At 42.6% G+C, this 19,084-nt stretch overlaps 1 long non-coding RNA gene across 1 annotated transcript; it reads left to right on the top strand.

The window, feature by feature from the left end:
• Positions 1-1,537: 1,537 nt before the first annotated feature.
• On the top strand, positions 1,538-18,419 carry LOC117509279. The gene is made up of 3 exons (XR_004560354.1): positions 1,538-1,673; positions 5,876-5,880; positions 18,409-18,419. It is a non-coding gene; the product is annotated as an uncharacterized LOC117509279 (long non-coding RNA).
• The last annotated feature ends 665 nt before the right edge of the window (positions 18,420-19,084 follow it).

Genomic DNA, 19,084 nt, shown 5'->3' with positions numbered 1-19,084 from the left:
ATCTAGCCTACATACAGTCTGCCAACCATCTAACTCCAGACAAGGCAGGTGGTTGCTCTTTTTTGGTAGATTTATCTTCACCATAACATACTGTTCTCGATCCAAGAATACCAAGCCAGATGCAATGTCTGGACAGTTTTCACATGCGGATCAGCCAGCAACTCCAGACCATATCCTTCCCTTGGACATGGTCCTCTCCTGGGACATTGAAAGAGTCATCTGGGAGGCACAATGCCAGCACCCCAATCCGAGAGGAGGACCACTCCGACAGCTGTTTGTTCCTCCAGATGCCCGGTCTCCAGTTCTCCATTTTTGCTACTGCTCCAAATTCTCATGTCATCATTGAACCAATCTGCCTTCGGACATAATCAATCACAATTTCTGGTGGCCCACAGTCCAGGCAGATGTGAGGAGCTACGTTCAAGTCTGCACCATTTGCGCCAGGGGCAAATTGTTGTACCAGCTGCCATTCCTAGCTCCCCCTAGTCTCACATCTGTCTGGACTTCATAACTGACTCCCATCATTAAAAGGACACACCACCATCCTCACAATCTTGGACCACTTTTCCAAGGCAGCACACTTTGTGGCCCTGCCAAAATTACCATCCATCCACGAGACCATGGATCTCCTAGTCCACCATGTATTGTGGCTGCATGGCCTTCCATCAGATATTGTGTCAGACCGAGAACCTCAGTTTCATCTCCCAGACCACCCACAGACCAACGGTCAGGTCAAACAGGTAAAGCAGGAACTCAAATCTATCCTCTGGTGTGTTAGATTTTCCCACACCACATCATGGAGTGAGAAGCTGCCATTGGTGGAGCACACCCACAATACTCAGGTCAGCTCAGCCACAGGACTTTTGCCTTTTGAGTGTTTTTTGGATACCAGCCTTCATTGTCCCCCATGCAAGAGGAGGACCTGGCGGTGCCATCTGTGCGTGCCCACTTGCTATGCTGTTGGCAAGACAGCCCATTCTTCCCTGCTCCAGATGAGGGACAGGACCCAACACCATGCAGATCTGCATCATACACCAGCCCCTCAGGATCGGGCGGGCCAGGAGGTATGGTTATCAGCCAGGACATTTGCCTGTGAATGGAATCCCCGGAAACTGGCATCCCGTTACTTTGGACCATATGTTGTGGCCTGAGTCCTCAGCCCAGTGGTCATCCGGCTGCATCTGCCCTGGTCTCTTGGCATCCACATGACATTCCATGTTTCCTGTGCACTCCAGTCTATTGTGCCTTCTGGCTGATGCCCCTCCGCCCATCCAACTCATGAATGGCCATCCCGTCTGGACTGTGTGGCAGATCCTGGGCATTCGTTGGCAGGGCCAGGAAGTCCAGTATCTGGTGGACTAGGAGTACTATGGACCTGAGGAATACTCCTGGGTGTCACAGGGTCTAATCCTGTACTCCTCCCTTCTGTGGGATTTCTCACTCCCTTCTGCTGGCCCATCTAGGCATGCCTGGCAGGTCACCTGGGGGCTCCTGTATTTTGTTTTGTTTTGTTTTTGTTTTCCCAAAATGAGAGCAACTGTAACTTTTGACCCCTGAAATTGACCTTTGTCACCATTCTTGCTGTTTTTACCCCATAACTCCATAACATTCAGTCACAGATAGTCCAAACTATACCTTGGCATCTCTGTGACCAGACAAATACTTTGATATATGTTTCTATATGATTGGAGCATCTTTTAATTTTGATTCGTATGTAATTCTTTAGTTGACCCCTACCTGGCTTCCAGTTAAAAAAGTGGACACCCTGCCTTTTCAAAAGGGTAATGTCTAGGTGTCTTTGTGCCAAATTTGGTGCTTGTGTCACCATTTGAAAGATTTTTTCAGTGATCTGCTTCAGGTCTAGATGCTTGCACTGGTGTTGCAGATTGCCTCAATCACCAAACTCAATAATAACTTACATTAAACAGCAGATCATCAGATGATCTTATTCACAAGTAATATTAGTTAAATTTAACCACACAGCATACATAGTGTTTGGAAAACTACAATGTATTTTCCTGTTTATAAGTAAGCTTGTTTTTGCTTTATCCTGACTTAAATTGTTCTGCTATTTCATAAATAGGTATGCTGTGTAATTTTCACATAATGATGAAGTTATTTGTGGATGTTATGCTCACCAAATGTAATCCCAACTCTTGCCAGTGTGATGAATGTCTTAAAGTGTGGTACTCTCAGTGGTCATAGAGCCTGCCACTGAACCGTGGCTCTTACTAATTGTAAACTCAATGAAGCATTCTTAACAGATGCTGGTGGAACGGCTCCATTAGGCCTTACAGGCGGCTGTCATCCACATATCAAAGCCATGAAAAGTCAAACTGTCATTATCACACGGCTCAAACCACATCTATCCACCCGCCAATTTAATTCTTATTAAATGCACATTATAAGAGGAGATGGATAGTTTTGCTTGAGTGGAGTTACTGCTTTGCAAAGACATTTGGTATGACGCACACTCATACAGGCCAGCGGAACCTCAACAGCAGTAGCAGCTTGTGAAGTTGATTTTTAAGAGGGTGCACCTCCACTTGTTAATGATGGAGGATTTTACTGCTGGGGTGTATTATGTTTCACTAGGTACAGTATACCTAATAAAAATAAATAAATAAAAACAGAATGCAATGATTTGCAAATCCTCTTCAACCTATATTCAATTGAATTCACCACAAAGACAAGATATTTAATGTTCAAACTGATAAAATTTACTGTTTTTGTGCAAATATTTGCTCATTTTGAAATGGATGCCTGCAACACATTTCAAAAAAGCTGGGACAGTGGTATGTTTACCACTGTGTTACATCACCTTTCCTTCTAACAACACTCAATAAGTGTTTGGGAACTGAGGACACTAATTGTGAGTGTCATGATTGGTTATAAAAGGAGCATCCCCAAAAGTCTCAGCCGTTCACAAACAAAGATGGGGCGAGGATCACCTCTTTGTGAACAACTGTGTGAAAAAATAGTCCAACAGTTTAAGAACAATGTTTCTCAACCTTCAATTGCAAGGACTTTAGGGATTCCATCATCAACAGTCCATAATATAACCAGAAGATTCAGATAATCTGGAGAACGTTTTACACGCTAGATATTGTATCTTACTTATTCCACAGTCAGCATTTGCTTTGAATTCAACCCATGAAACATTTTGATTCAAAGCATCGAAGCCTGCTTTAAGATTGTGAAAAATGGTAAATGGACTGCATTTATGTAGCGATTTTCCATCTGGATCAGATGCTTTACATATCAATGCCTCACATTCACCCTGATGTCAGGCAAGGAGCCCACCACACACCGGGAGCAACTAGCAGATTAAGGACCTTGCCCAAGAGCCCTAAGTGATTTTCCGGTCAGGCTGGGATTTGAACCGAGGATCCTCTGGTCACAAACCCAATGCTTAACCACTAGACCATCACCTCCCCTGTTCTGAAGAGTGTGTTGCACTGTTCTTTGCCTTGAATCATGCAAAATGAGTGAAACCCCTGTGCTGGGCATGAGTGATTTGTTCATTGTTCAGTAAAATTAGCCCTGCCACCGTGAGGGAAAGTTAAATTAAAACTCAACCCCAGGTGGCGAGATTGTGGAAGGTTTAGAGCCTTCCACACACTTTGTATCACTGGTGACCCAACTAGGAAGCTGGCTTAACTCTCACCCACCTAAGGGCCCCATTCACACACAACACGATTGAAGCCAACTAGTACAAAGAGGAACTGCATGCCAGTCATGAAAAATCAGAGCTGCCCCCAACGCTGCCCCCAACGCCTCGTACTCTCGAGCTGGCATTGAAATTTGTCAAAGTGCCCCACGAGTGTGGCATCGTAAAGCAACACGCGTGGCGTGCGTGTGTATTGCATCGCACGTGTGCTGCGCTCCCCCACATGTGGTGTGTGTGTGTGTGTCGTGCCCCCCCACCGCTCTACCCAACACATGTGGCGTGCAGGGGGGAGCACACTTGCATGACATGCTGATATATGTATTTACAGACGTGATCACATGGGGGCTGGACAGCCATGTCTGTGTGCACACAGCCGGGCTGCAGCGGCCGCACACAGTGCACCTCAGCAGGCTGCTCCATGTCACCATCAGGTCACCTTAGCCAGTGATCTGAATGTTATGCATGTCTGGCCTGACACGTATCCGGCATAACACGCACGCCACAGGACTATGACAATATGACAAGCCACTTTCAGTCATGTATCGCCAAAAATACGCTGTAACAAATGCCGTTTTCTCAGTTATTATGGTGCTTTTTTTTTTTTTTTTTTTGTCTTTTAAACAAATACATTTATCTCCTTGTTGATTTTAGCCATTTTAAGCTCCAGTTACAGGATAGTGATTGTAGCGCAGTGGTAAAGATTCCATCTGTTAATCTGAGCTTTTGTAAATTGCAGGTTTGAATCCTGTGAGTGGCATTTTTTTTTTAACCAGGGTTATTTAACCACAGGGTTCTGTATTGCATCCCCTTTTATTTATTATTTCTATCAACCCAGTGATTTTAATTAATTATACAGCTGTTTTTTTTTCTCCACATCAACAGCACAATGTGGTTCATGCAACACATTGCAGCTGCTTGCACTGTGTTCATGCACACGTACAAGTGTGCATGAAACCATCGCCAACGTGTTGTGCACACCTGTGCAACATGCGTCCCTCATGACAGAAGGTGGATGGTTCATGGTTCCTCATTTCGTGTTTGGTTTGCGGATTTTCTTCCGGTTTCTGCATCTTTCGTGTTATGTGTGAAGGGACCCTAAATGAAATGGAAACACTGAATTGACATGTTGAAACACATTTATATGCATACTGAGTCTGACAACCACTTGCATATTATGACTATGAGCAAACCATACTTATTTTGTATTTATTAATTATGTTGCAGTGTATTTTCTCAGAATTTTGAAGGTGGCAGTAACCTTGTGCTCTCTAGTGACCAGCCATCCCTGCTCAACAGTTAATACGTATCCTGCAAACAAAGATTAAAGATTGTGGAGGTGTGTATGTGTGTGTGTGTGTGTGGGGGGGGGGGGGGTATTTCTGTCTATGAATATTGTAAGCACATCTCTTCCTAAACCGCTGAATTTCAATGAAAATTCAGACAATGATGACATTATACAATGATGTGCATGAAGGGCAATAATTATGGTCGACATCATTATGAGGAGTTAATTGTTCTTTTGTCTCCAAATGATGCATCATGTGATACTGACACTGTCAGCCTGAAGGAAAATAATTATGGTCTGACACTGTCAAGTGCAGATAATGGGACTTTTGTGTTTAACTGAAACATCTATTATATGAATGTAGTAAGTACAACTGTTGCACCCTAAATTTACGTTGCCCCCTCTTTCAAATAGGTCTTTTACTGTTATGATTAATGACCTCGCCTCTTCACCAGCTCCTCTGACCTCCTGTGTGCCACAGGGTTCAATTCTTGGCCCTGCCCTTTTTTTGTTGTACATTATGCCGTTAGGTTCTGTTATTGCACATCATGATGTGTCCTTTCATATGTACGCAGATTACTTACAAATCTATCTGCCTGTGACTTCTTTTTCAGACACACAGTCCATTAATTCCTGTCTGGCTATCACAAAACTTTCTCTGTCTGAACGAGTCAAAAAACTGAATTCATCCTCTTTGAATCTTCCAGCCATGTAAATTCAGTTAAAAACATTACTTATTTTGGCTCTCAGCCCAACCACACTGTCAGGAATCTGGGTGTGATTTTTGACTCAGATTTAAAATTTAATAAACAAATTGACTCCGTGGTTAGAGCCAGCTTTTTCCAACTCAGACAGTTAGCTAAGGTCAAACCTTTACTAAACCGCAGAGATTTTGAGAAAACCATCCATGCTTTTGTCAGTTCATGTCTGGACTATTGTAATGCTCTATACACTGGACTTAGTCAAGCCTCTCTTTACCGTCTGCAACTGGTGCAGAATGCAGCTGCTCGCCTTTTCACCAGCACTCACAAATACGACCATATCACACCAGTTCTTTACTCCTTCCATTGGCTCCCGGTTCAGTTCCGAATACAATTTAAACTCTTGTTGTTCACCTTTAGTTCAATCCATGGCCTCACACCGACTTACCTCAGTGACATTTTGACCCCTCACCAGCCCAGCAAAGCGTTGCGCTCTTCAGACCAACACCTGCTGGTGGTTCCAAGGTCGAGGTATAGACAGTGGGGTGATTGTGCCTTTGCTGTCGCAGGTCCTAGACTCTGGAACTCTCTTCCTCTGGAGTTACGCTCCATCTCATCCCTTCCCCTGTTCAAAGCCAGGCTGAAAACACATTTGTTTCAATTGGCCTTTGACACAAAAAGCTGTGACTCCCTGGAAATCGACAACTGTAATATATTTTAGATGTATATGTTTTATCTTATGGTTGTTTTTAACTGTGTGCAGTACTTTGATCAATTTTGGTTGTTGTAAAGTGCTTTAGAAATAAAACTTGATTGGTTGATTGATTAAGTTGCCCCCTCAGACAAATTACACTTAATACATCACTTCATTGGTCAACTTTTTTCTGCCTGTACAAAAGGTTTATTTTCATTTGTTTGCTTGTACTTGACCATTAACACCACAGATGTTTTTTTTTCCTTCCATGGTTCCTCTGCATCCACTGAACTATGCATTATAGTCTTCAAGGGAAGGTACGTCTACATGCAAATCTGACAACAAACAAAATATACTAGTATAGAAATAAATTATACTTAAAAAAAAAATTCCAGTCATCCCGTCTGTGTTCCTGGACAGATTCTGCATTGTCTCAGTCCACCCAGCTGTACATGGCTACTGGCCTTGGCAGGGAAGTAACATGTGATGGACTGGTGTCCAGTGGTGGGCACAGTTCCACTAATCCGCTAGTCACTAATTATCAGAGATAATGTTTTCATTATCGGATTAGCTTTTCAGAAAACTTTGAAAACATCATCCGACTAATTATCTTCCAATACATTTTGGTCCAATAATTTTTAGACCGCTAATGTATTTTTGCAGACGTGGTAAACAAAGCTGAATAGTTACAAACATCTATGAAAACTAAAATCAGTTAAGCACCTACAGTAGTGTTCAGAATAATAGTAGTGCTATGTGTCTAAAAAGATTAATCCAGGTTTTGAGTATATTTCTTATTGTTACATTGGAAACAAGGTACCAGTAGTTTCAGTAGATTCTTACAAATCCAACATGACCAAGCATTCATGATATGCACACTCTTAAGGGTATGATATCCAAATTGATCCATGATACCTGGTATGCGATATATAGGCCCAACACCATAGTAGGAGAAACATGCCCATATCATGATGCTTGCACCACCATGCTTCACTGTCTTCACTGTAAACTGTGGCTTGAATTCAGAGTGTGGGGGTCGTCTCACAAGCTGTCTGTGGCCCTTGGACCCAAAAAGGACAATTTTACTCTCATCAGTCCACAAAATATTCCTCCATTTCTCTTTAGGCCAGTTAATGTGTTCTTTGGCAAATTGTAACCTCTTCTGCACATGTCTTTTATTTAACAGAGGGACTTTGTGGGGGATTGTTGCAAATAAATTAGCTTCACACAGGTGTCTTCTAACTGTCAGGGCACTTACAGGTAACTCCAGACTATCTTTGATCATCCTGGAGCTGATCAATGGGTGAGCCTTTGCCATTCTGGTTATTCTTATATCCATTTTGATGGCTGCTTTCCATTTTCTTCCACATGACTGTTTTTTTTTTTTGTCCATATTAAAGCATTGGAGATCATTGTAGATGAACAGCCTATAATGTTTTGCACCTACGTATAAGTTTTCCCTTCTCCAATCAACTTTTTAATCAAACTACGCTGTTCTTCTGAACAATGTCTTGAACATCCTATTTTCCTCAGGCTTTCAAAGAGAAAAGCATGTTCAACAGGTGCTGGCTTCATCCTTAAATAGGGGACACCTGATTCACACCTGTTTGTTCCACAAAACTGACAAACTCACTGACTGAATGCCACACTACTATTATTGTGAACACCCCCTTTTCTACTTTACTAATAGCCCAATTTCATAGCCTTAAGAGTGTGCATATCATGAATGCTTGGTCTTGTTGGCTTTGTGAGAATCTACTGGTACCTTGTTTCCCATGTAACAATAAGAAATATACTCAAAATCTGGATTAATCTTTTTAGTCACATAGCATTACTATTATTCTGAACACTGCTGTACCTGTTAAATGTTTTATGGTAGATGCGCAGTTTTATCCTCTATAAACAGAGGAGAGCTGGTTCTAGAAGAAACCGCACTATCCTCTGCAGGCAAAAGAGAACTGGTCACAAACTAACATGCTGGCAATATCACCCAAGTCATCCAGAGGCATACAGTTTTAACTTATGGTTAAAATTGTAACCAAACTAATTTCAGACAAGTTACAGTATTTAAATTAACGTCACATGAAAATATCAGATATATGTTTTAGTTTTAAAGTAATGCACTAATTTGGAAGGTTTTGGTGTGGACATGCTGTGTCCAGGTGCATTATGGGTACCTCAGTACATTCACGACAGAAGAAATGCATTTGAGATGCTCTGATCAGGCTCCACACGGACAACAGCATTAAACTCTTTGTATATTGTGCCTAAAAGTCTTGTGAATATATTCTCTGGGTTTATAGACATTGTTATTGTGTTTCTTTATGTAAAAATGCCAGAAGAAGCTTTAGTTGCTCCTCCATTATTTTCAATTGGAATCATGGCAATCGATTCCTGTTTACTATTAGAGTCCTGCTTATGTCAAACACTGTCTGTCATCTTTGTTCCAGAGTAATATATATATAAAGATGTTTGAAATTCAGTTTGCGTTTATTAAATTCCACACATCTTAAACGTAGCAGACATGGATTATCTGGAATTTTTTTTTTGGCAAGTTTTCATGGTCTCTACTGCCATCTACTGCCCAGTAGTGTTCATGGCAGTATTTGCCCTAGTACTGAGCATCCATTAGTTGGCAGTGTTCTATTTATTTTGACACTGGTTATATCATACGGTTATCAAATTACAACTTGGCTTTTTTTTTTTTAAATGCCTTTTTTTACAAATAAAAAATGGCATATTTTACAAAAACAAATTTATATGTAAACACCAACACACGACACACCTCACATTAACGTGTTGGTTTACACAGAATGAATGAGTCAACCAATCAGTGTTAGTGGAGGCACATTTTACCCATAATCCTTTGCCATCTGTCTGTGTTTGTTACAAAACTTCAGAATTAGTGCATTATTCATCATTAAAAGATATATATTATATTTTAACTTTGTACAAATGACATAATTAACATTAATAGAGTTATTCTATCAGTATAAATATTATTTATAAACCATACCATAAGTCAGCACTGCTTTATTTTCCAAGACCTCTGCCTCACGGCAATGCTGTTAGTGAGTAGAGAGTTAAGCTTTACTGCTCCTCGCAACTGCTTTGCTGCTGGAAGCTATGAATATTTGTTACACAAGAGGTTCTAGCAGAGAGCAGGGTGGCAAAGACAGAAGTGCTGACTCGTTGTTTGGGTCTGTAGTCGCCTTTGATGCTACCAGAAGCTATCGTAGTGTTAAAACTCAAAATCAGCTTGTTAGTAGTTGCAAGTGTACCGGACACAATACTGGAAGTTATTTAGTTATCTGTTGCTTCCGATACATTTTTGGGTGGTTTATTGGTTTAGCTTTATAAAAGATAACTTTTCAGTTAGCTGATTATCTGTTATCAAAGCTATTTTTTTGGTTAGCTGTGCCCACCACTGCTGGTGTCCTATCCAGATGGAGTTGTGGACTCTTGTCTGCTTCTTGCCATGGAAACAAGAGACAAGCATCAGCCCAATGGGCCTTAGAGCCTATAAGGACTAACTGTTGTGTGGGCCGCTGAAGAGGAGGTACTGCTGGCCCACCACCACCAGAGGGCGCCCCGCCAGGAGTGCGGGCTCCAGGCACCAGAGGGCGCTGCCGCCTCACAGGAGCAGCCCAGGTGACAGCCGTCACCCATCACCTGAAACAGCTGACATCCATCAGCTGAGGGGTATATCAGCTGGACGGCATCTCCATCTCATTGCCGAGATATCGTTCTACCAGGAAGGTAACGCACTCAGCCAGTCATCTCATTTCTGAGGAATAACCTTTTTGCTTGTGCTTAAGACAGCTGAAGACTGAACTAGATTCATATCGGATAAGTACCCTACACTGCAGTATTGTTTGTGACTAGAGGTGGAGGTGGTGTTTCCACCCTACGTGTTGCTGGGTGCAGCCGCACCCACATCTGACTGTTTCTGTTCCTCGCCAGCAATACCGGATCCGACGAGCGGAGGCAGTGGCCACCTGGGAGTTCGGGACTTGGCGGCTCCAGTATTCCCGGGGTTCGGTGGCAGAGGAAATCGGGTGGTTCCGGTTCGACTCGGACGGACGTCTCCTATCGTCGAGCCTGCCCACACGACACCAGTGGAATTGGTTTATTTTGTTCTGTTGTGTTTGTTGTGCGACTTCACAACAGTAAAACCTTGTTATTTGACTTCTTCATTGTCCGTTCATTTGCGCCCCCTGTTGTGGGTCCGTGTTCCTCACTTTCCCCAACACTAACTTTATTTAAAACAAAAGCTGTTATTACTACAAATAATATAATAAGTCTAGTATCTTGCCTGTGATTTGTGTTGTTTCTGTGGATGTTGCCACTCCACGTCATTCAGCTAATAGCTCCACTAAAACAGGTATGATCACTGCCAAACTCTGCCTAGGAATGGATTGTTATTATGGCCTTCCACAATGGGTATTTTTGAGTTGAAATTTTGGGCCACTGTCCAGTGGGCCGCTTTTTCTCAGTTACCTATCTTTAAAGCTTCATCTTTGCCGTCATGATTGTTTTGGACTTCCTAGCATCTCATGGACCGTGAGACTTCAGTATAGTTGCCACTTTCAACACGTGATCGATTAAATCCAGGAACCACTTCCTTAAGGCACTCACCTTGGTCACATTATCAGCTATAGCTAATTTAACTCTAATGAGTTAATAACAAAAATAAAACTACTTCCTCTTTGTGTTTATTTGGGATTGCAGGCAGCTTTAGAGGTACATACCACCACTCTCTGTCTCAGAGTGTGTGCAATAATGCATTAATTATTCTAATTCTATAAAATACAGAATGTGAAATATTAAAATTAAAAATATAATGCAATGCTAAAATACAACCCCAATTCCAATGAAGTTGGGACATTGTGTAAAATGTAAATAAAAACAGAATACAGTGATTTCCAAATCCTCTTCAACCTATATTCAATTGATTAGGGTTAGGGTTAGGGTTAGAACAAAGACAAGATATTTAATGTTCAAACTGATAAACTTTATTGTTTTGTGCAAATATTTGCTCATTTTGAAATGGATGCCTGCAACATTTCAAAAAAGCTGGGACAGTGGTATGTTTACTACTGTGTTACATCACCTTTCCTTTTAACAACACTCGATAAACTTTTGGGAACTGAGGACACTAATTGTTGAAGCTTTGTAGGTGGAATTCTTTCCCGTTCTTGCTTGATGTATGACTTCAGTTTTTCAACAGTCCAGGGTCTCCATTGTCGTATTTTGCGCTTAATAGTGTGCCACACATTTTCATTGGGTGACAGGTCTGGACTGCAGGCAGGTCAGTCTCGTACCCACACTCTTTCACTGCGATGCCACACTGTTGTAACACGTGCAGAATGTGGCTTGGCATTGTCTTGTTGAAATAAGCAGGGACATGCCTGAAAAAGACTTTGCTTGGATGGCAGCATGTGTTGCTCCAAATCCTGGCTGTACCTTTCAGCATTGATGGTGCCATCACAGATGTGTAAGTTGCCCATGCCATGGGCACGAACACACCCCCATATCATCACAGATGCTGGCTTTTGAACTTTGCACTGGTAACAATCTGGATGGTCTTTTTCCTCTTTTGTCCAGATGACACGACATCCATGATTACCAAAAACAATTTGAAATGTGGACTCATCAGACCACAGCACAGTTTTCCACTTTGCGTCTGTCCATTTGAAATGAACTCGGGCCCAGAGAAGGCGGCGGCGTTTCTGGATGTTGTTGATGCATGGCTTCCGCATTGCATGGTAGAGTTTTAACTTGCACTTGTAGATGTAGCAATGAAATACGTTAACTGACAATGGTTTTCTGAAGTGTTCCTGAGCCCACGCGGTAAGATCCTTCACACAATGATGTCGGTTTTTAATGTAGTGCTGCCTGAGGGACCAAAGGTCACGGGCATTCAGTGTTGGTTTTTGGCCTTGCCGCTTACGTGTAGAAAGTTCTCCAGATTCTCTGAATCTTCTGATTATATTATGGACTGTAGATGATGGAATCCCTAAATTCCTTGCAAGTGAACATTGAGAAACATTGTTCTTAAACTGTTAGACTATTTTTTAACGCAGTTGTTCACAAAGTCGTGATCCTCACCCCATCTTTGCTTGTGAATGACTGAACCTTTTGGGGATGCTCCTTTTAATCATGACACTCACCTGTTTCCAATTAACCTGTTCACCTGTGGAATGTTCTACACGGGTGTTCTTTGAGCATTGTTGCCCCTGCCCCAGGTTTTTTGAAACGTGTTGCATGCATCCATTTAAAAATGAGCAAATATTTACACAAAACAAAAAAGTTTATCAGCTTGAACATTAAATATCTTGTCTTTATGGCGTATTCAATTGAATATAGGTTGAAGAGGATTTGCAAATCATTGTATTCTGTTTTTATTTACATTCTACACAATGTCCCAACTTCATTGGAATTGGGGTTGTACCCTAGGCCGTATGAGCATAAAAATAGGAGACAGAATGTGACCTTTTGACCACTTAAAATAGTTCAAGGTTGGCCAACTTTGAATTTTTCTGTTAGCCAAGGTCTGTGTCTCAAGAAAGTTCCCTGTGACCCTAGCAGTAATAGCAATGGACTTAAGCTGATCACAGACAAACAGACAGATGGACGGATGGATGCAAAGTCTTTGCAATATCCGATGGCCATATTTTGGCCACGGGTAAAAATAAAATAATGAAAATGGAAAATAAATATCTTAACACTGAAGAAACACCACAAGATTGATACATTTACCTTTATCACACAGCACTTTTAAAATGCTGAACAATAGCAGTCTGTGAGTGCTAAACTTCATTTATGGCCTAAAACAATAGTGCTGATGTGGTGATGCCCAAGATATTTCATGTTTTGTGTGGTCAATTTAATTTCCTTTGTTAATATAGCTCCATTCCTGAATTTCAGGCCTGCATCGCATTCCCAAAAAGTTGAGTGAGGGGTACACACACACACACACACACACACACACACACACACACACACTCATCTTCAACCGCTTAGCCCAATTAAGGGTCGCGAGCCTATCTCAACAGTCATAGTACGCGAGGCGGGGTACACCCTGGACAGGATGCCAGTCTGTCGCAGGACCACATATAGACAAACAAACACAGTCACACCTATGGACAATTAAAAGTTTCCAATGCACCTAACCTGTGTAACTTTGGATGCTGGAGCACCCGGAGAGAACCCACACAAACACGGGGAGAGCATGCAAAGTCCACACAGAAAGGCCACAGGTGGGAATTGAAACCATGACCTTCTCACTATGAGGCAACAGTGCTAACCATTAAGCCACCATGCTGCCCGAGACAGGGGCAATTTATTCTAAATATAAGTATTAAATCATCACTTTTACAGCCAGGTTTCTTGAGACAAATCAGGAGATGAATCCATGAATGTTTCCTAGTCACTGAATATGTCTTGGACTTCATTTATATCACTCATTAAGAAATATAAACAGATACTACATGGGTCAGGTAGGACGTTCTCAAAAACTGAGTCATGCTACTGGAAGGAGTCGAGTGAGGGAAGCTGCCAAGATACCCCTGATAGCTCTGAAAGAATCACAGGTTTCTGTGGATGTGATTGGATACACTGTGAACGGTGGAACATTTGTCTATTGCATCCCCATTCATTGTCAAGGTTGCAGAAAAGAAGAGGGTGGACACGAAGGCAGGACTCAGACACAAGAAGGTAAGTTAAAAAGGCTTTACTCATTTAACTGGCAGTGTTCGGTTCACAGGATAGCAAATAAAGGTAAGCAACAGTGTCTGAAACACAAAGCGATAGGCGAGGTCAAAAAACAAGTCAAACAATGGTACTCAGCAGGACATAAACAAGAAGACTAAGACACTGTGGAGAAAGGCTGGAAATGCTGGCATAGAGCACAAATGATCTGGCAGTGACCTGAGAGAAATGTGCAGCTTGGTGTGATGAGGGATAAACAGACACAGGTGCAGGGGAAAAGGGCGTGGCAAACAAACATGACCTGACACACCCAAACCAAGCCCCAACAGCAAAACAAGAATGTGAAGACATAGAATACCAACCAGACAAAGAAAAACCAACACATGAAATAAATCCCACAACAACTTAAACATCCCCACAAACCCCAAACCATGTCAGCACCCCCCCTTCAAGAGCTGACCCCAGGTGGCCCAGGAGCGCCAAGATGAGCAGCATAAAAGTCACGAACCAGGGTAGGGTCCAAAACAAAGCGGGACGGCACCCTGGAGTGCTCTTCCAGCCCATATCCCTCCAAATCCACGAGGTACTGGACATCCCGACCCCACTGACGAGAACACAGGATCCACCACACAGCGAAGACAGGATCACCATCCACAAACTGGGGTTGGGGGGGGGTTGGCAGGAGGTCAAAAAGGACTGGATGAGACAGGCTTGACGTAGCTTATGTGGGATGGATCATCATAGTCCAGGGAAGCTTGAGGCAGACAGAGACAGGGTTGACTATCTTGGCTATGAGAAGGGGACCAATGATTCTGGGTGCCAGCACACACAAAACACAAAACATGCTGCCTGTAATGGAATAGAAGTCCAAGTACGAGGTCTGTTAGAAAAGTATCCGACCTTTTTATTTTTTTCAAAAACCTGATGGATTTGAATCACGTGTGCTTGCATGAGCCAACCTTGAACCTTCGTGCGCATGCATGATTTTTTTCACGCCTGTCGGTTGCGTCATTTGCTTGTAAGCAGCCTTTGTGTGAGGATGGGTGGAGTCTCTCGTCGTTTTTTCTTTGCAAGGAAATGGCGGAACGACTAGAGCAGCGTGACTGCATCAAATTTTGCCAGAAACTGGGCGACAGCCACGTGGAAACCATTCAGATTATTCAGACAGCTTTCGGTGACGATCCTATGGGCATCACACAGATTAAGAAGCGGTACAACCGGTTTAAAGACGGCCGCACAACGGTGGAGTGCGCGCCACGCTCTGGTCGGCCATCGACATGCTGAAATGACCGGATCATTTCCAAAGTGAACACTGTGGTGATGTGGGACCGTCGTGTGACTATCCGGGAAATTGCGGAAGAGGTGGACATCAGCACTTTTTCGGCACATTCCAGTGTGACAGAAGATTTTGCCATGACGCAATCGACAGGCGTGAAAAAGTTCATGCATGTGCACGAAGTTTCAAGGTTGGCTGATGCAAGCACACATGATTCAAATCCATCAGGTTTTTGCAAAAAATAAAAAGGTCCGATACTTTTCTAACAGACCTCATATATTATCTGTTGCAGTGACTCCAGAGTAACCAAGTGGTTTCGAGAAACAGTCTTCTTTTGATGCTGGACCTTGTCTCCATCTATCCTAACTTTGGACCATTTTGTTATAAGGTGACAAACTGATCCTGTTTTCCTCATCTTTTCCCAATGTTTGTGGTGAGTATGGTTTCCTTTGAAGACTCAGACTGTGTTGGCCTCATGTGCTGCTTTCATCTCTTCTGCTGCCCAAGGCTGAACTGGTAGTTTTTCCTGGGCAGGGGATTTGCATTCCATGTTATTGCAGATATAGTCAATTTCTCCTCTTTTAGCAACTTTAAGAATATTGGTAGTTGATTCCAACACATCCAGTGTATGTGTACTTTCATGTACGGCTTCCTTGATGTATTTTGGTTATCCTGAGAGAAAACCTGCATCTGTGTTTGCTGGTCCTGGTCTGTACTTGAATGTAAACTTGTAATCTGATAAGTCTGTCCCCAGCAGTGTCCTGTGGCAGTTTTGCTGTCTGTGTCATATATGTGATAGGGTTATTGTCACGTTTGCACTGTGAAGTTGGGTAGCCTGTGAAAGTGCTCTGCAACTGCCCATTTCAATGACAGGAATTCAAACTTATGACTTGCAGTTCTGCTTTACAGTCATCAATGCCTTGGATGTAATGAGGGAGGCTGAGTTGACTGCTCTCCACAAAACAGGCCACAACAAAAAGGCCTGTTTTTCTTTAAAGCAAATGACTTTGCAAGTAGTCCATACCAAGGTTTAGCAATTTGGGGAAATCATGTGTGTTGATCGGTAATAACTCAGGAAACCCATTAATTTTCTCAGTTCTTTCACTGTGGTTAGTACTGCATTCTTTAGTGCTTGAACCACTTCACATTTCTTCAGATTCATCTTATAGCTTTCAAGTTGCTACACATTGTCACTGCCAACTCATCACATCAATATGCTTGGTCAGTGCCCCTTTATATCACAATGCAGTAAGTCAGGTAGTCCTGAAACGTGATTTAGTGACCACTGGGGAGATGTGTTTTTGGCTGTTTATAAAACTGTCCGCTTCACCTCTGTATCATAAGGGAGCATTCATCTATGTTTTGTTTATGGTCATGGTTCAGGTTACCGCTATGGGCTACCAAATTCATCACACACAGTGCTGTTTGCTCAAAATGAATCATTTGCTTCAAAATGTGATGACTTGCATTGTAAAGTGAGACACCAGGACCAACACAACAGTCTTTTCACGTAAGCACATCATCCAGATTAGGAGTACATAGGTATGTTAAACAATGTTAAATGTATGTTAAACAATCAAATGTATATGTGCGGTTGTTGTAATTCTGATGTGTGTCATTATTATGTTCAACTAATACAACTCCAATTCCAATGAAGTTGGGACGTTGTGTAAAATGTAAATTAAAACAGAATATGAGGTCTGTTAGAAAAGTATCAGACCTTTTTATTTTTTCGAAAACCTGATGGATTTGAATCACGTGTGCTTGCATCAGCCAACCTTGAACCTTCGTGCGCATGCGTGAACTTTTTCACGCCTGTCGATTGCATCATTTGCTGGTAAGCAGCTTTTGTGTGAGGATTGTGCAGCGCGCTCGGCGGATTTTCATTTCAAGGAAAAAGACGAAACGACTGGAGCAGCGCCACATCAAATTTTGCCAGAAACTGGGCGACAGCCAGGTGGAAACCATTCGGATGATTCAGACGGCTTTTGGTGACTTTTCAGTCATGTGACTATCCGAGAAATTGTGGAAGAGGTGGGCATGTCACAACATGTCCTGTGAGACTTCAAAACAGAGGCGCTTTTGCTCCGTCAGCAGCTTCGTGCCGAACCCTTCGGCACGAATTTCACCGCCAGTCTTTTCATGGCCATATCTTCTGTCACAGTGGAATGTGCCGAAAAAGTGCTGATGTCCACCTCTTCCGCAATTTTCGGATAGTCACACGATGGTCCCGCATCACCACAGCCTTCACTTTGGAAATGACCTGGTCATTTCAGCATGTTGATGGCCGACCAGAGCGTGGCTCGCTCTCCACCGTTGTGCGGACGTCTTTAAACCGGTTGTACCGCTCCTTAATCTGTGTGATGCCCAGAGCATTGTCACAGAAAGCCGTCTGAATAATCCGAATAGTTTCCACCTGGCTGTCGCCCAGTTTCTGGCAAAATTTGATGCGGCACTGCTCCAGTTGTTCCATCTTTTTCCTTGAAATGAAAATCCGCCGAGCGCGCTGCACAATCCTCACACAAAGGCTGCTTACCAGCAAATTACGCAACCGACAGGCGTGAAAAAGTTCATGCATGCGCACAAAGGTTCAAGGTTGGCTCATGCAAGCACACGTGATTGAAATCCATCAGGTTTTTGCAAAAAATAAAAAGGTCTGATTCTTTTCTAACAGACCTCGTACAATGATTTGAAAAAGTTCCAACTGATAAACTTTGTTGTTTTTGTGCAAATATTTGCTAATTTTGAAATGGATGCCTGCAACACATTTAAAAAAGTTGGGACAGTGGTATGTTTACCACTGTGTTACATCACCTTTCCTTTTAACAACACTCAATAACTGTTTGGGAACTGAGGACATTAATTGTTGAAGCTTTGTAGGTGGTATTCTTTCCCATTCTTGTTTGATGCATGACTTCAGTTGTTCATCAGTCCGGGGACTCCGTTGTCATATTTTGCGCTTCATAGTGCGCTACACATTTTCAATGGGCGACAGGTCTGGACTGCAGGCAGGCCAGTCTAGTACCCGCACTGTTTTACTATGAAGCCAAGCTGTTGTAACACGTGCAGAATGTGGTTTGGCATTGTCTTGCTGAAATAAGCAGGGACGTCCCTGCAAAAGATGTTGCTTGGATGGCAGTATGTGTTGCTCCAAAACCTGGATGTACCTTTCAGCATTGATGGTGCCATCACAGATGTGTAAGTTGCCCATGCCATGGGCACTAACACACCCCCATACCATCACAGATGCTGGCTTTTGAAGTTTGCGCTGGTAACAATCTGTATGTTATTTTTCCACTTTTGTCTGGAGGGCTCGACGCCCATGATTTCCAAAAACAATTTGAAATGTGGACTCTTCAGACCACAGCACACTTTTCCACTTTGTGCCTGTCCATTTCAAATGAGCTCAGGCCCAGAGAATGCAGTGGCCCAGAGAAGGCGGTGGCGTTTCTGGATGTTGTTGATGTATGGCTTTCACTTTGCATGGTAGAGTTTTAACTTGCACTTGTAGATGTAGCGATGAACAATGTTAATTGACAGTCTTTTTCTGAAGTGTTCCTGAGCCCACACGGTAAGATCCTTTACATCACAATTTTGTAATGCAATTTCAGTCACTATATTTTACCTGAACCCCAACAATAACTCCAACAGTCCTCCATGTCACTCTAAATTTCCCCATACCATCACAGAATTTTTTTTGATATCGTCACAAAAATGTCACGCATTTTGTAATGGTATCAAGAAT

Source organism: Thalassophryne amazonica, chromosome 4 (genome assembly GCF_902500255.1).
Source record: "Thalassophryne amazonica chromosome 4, fThaAma1.1, whole genome shotgun sequence".
Taxonomy (NCBI): domain Eukaryota; kingdom Metazoa; phylum Chordata; class Actinopteri; order Batrachoidiformes; family Batrachoididae; genus Thalassophryne; species Thalassophryne amazonica.
Note: the sequence above shows the minus strand (reverse complement) of the source record. Positions and strands in the feature narration are given on the sequence as shown.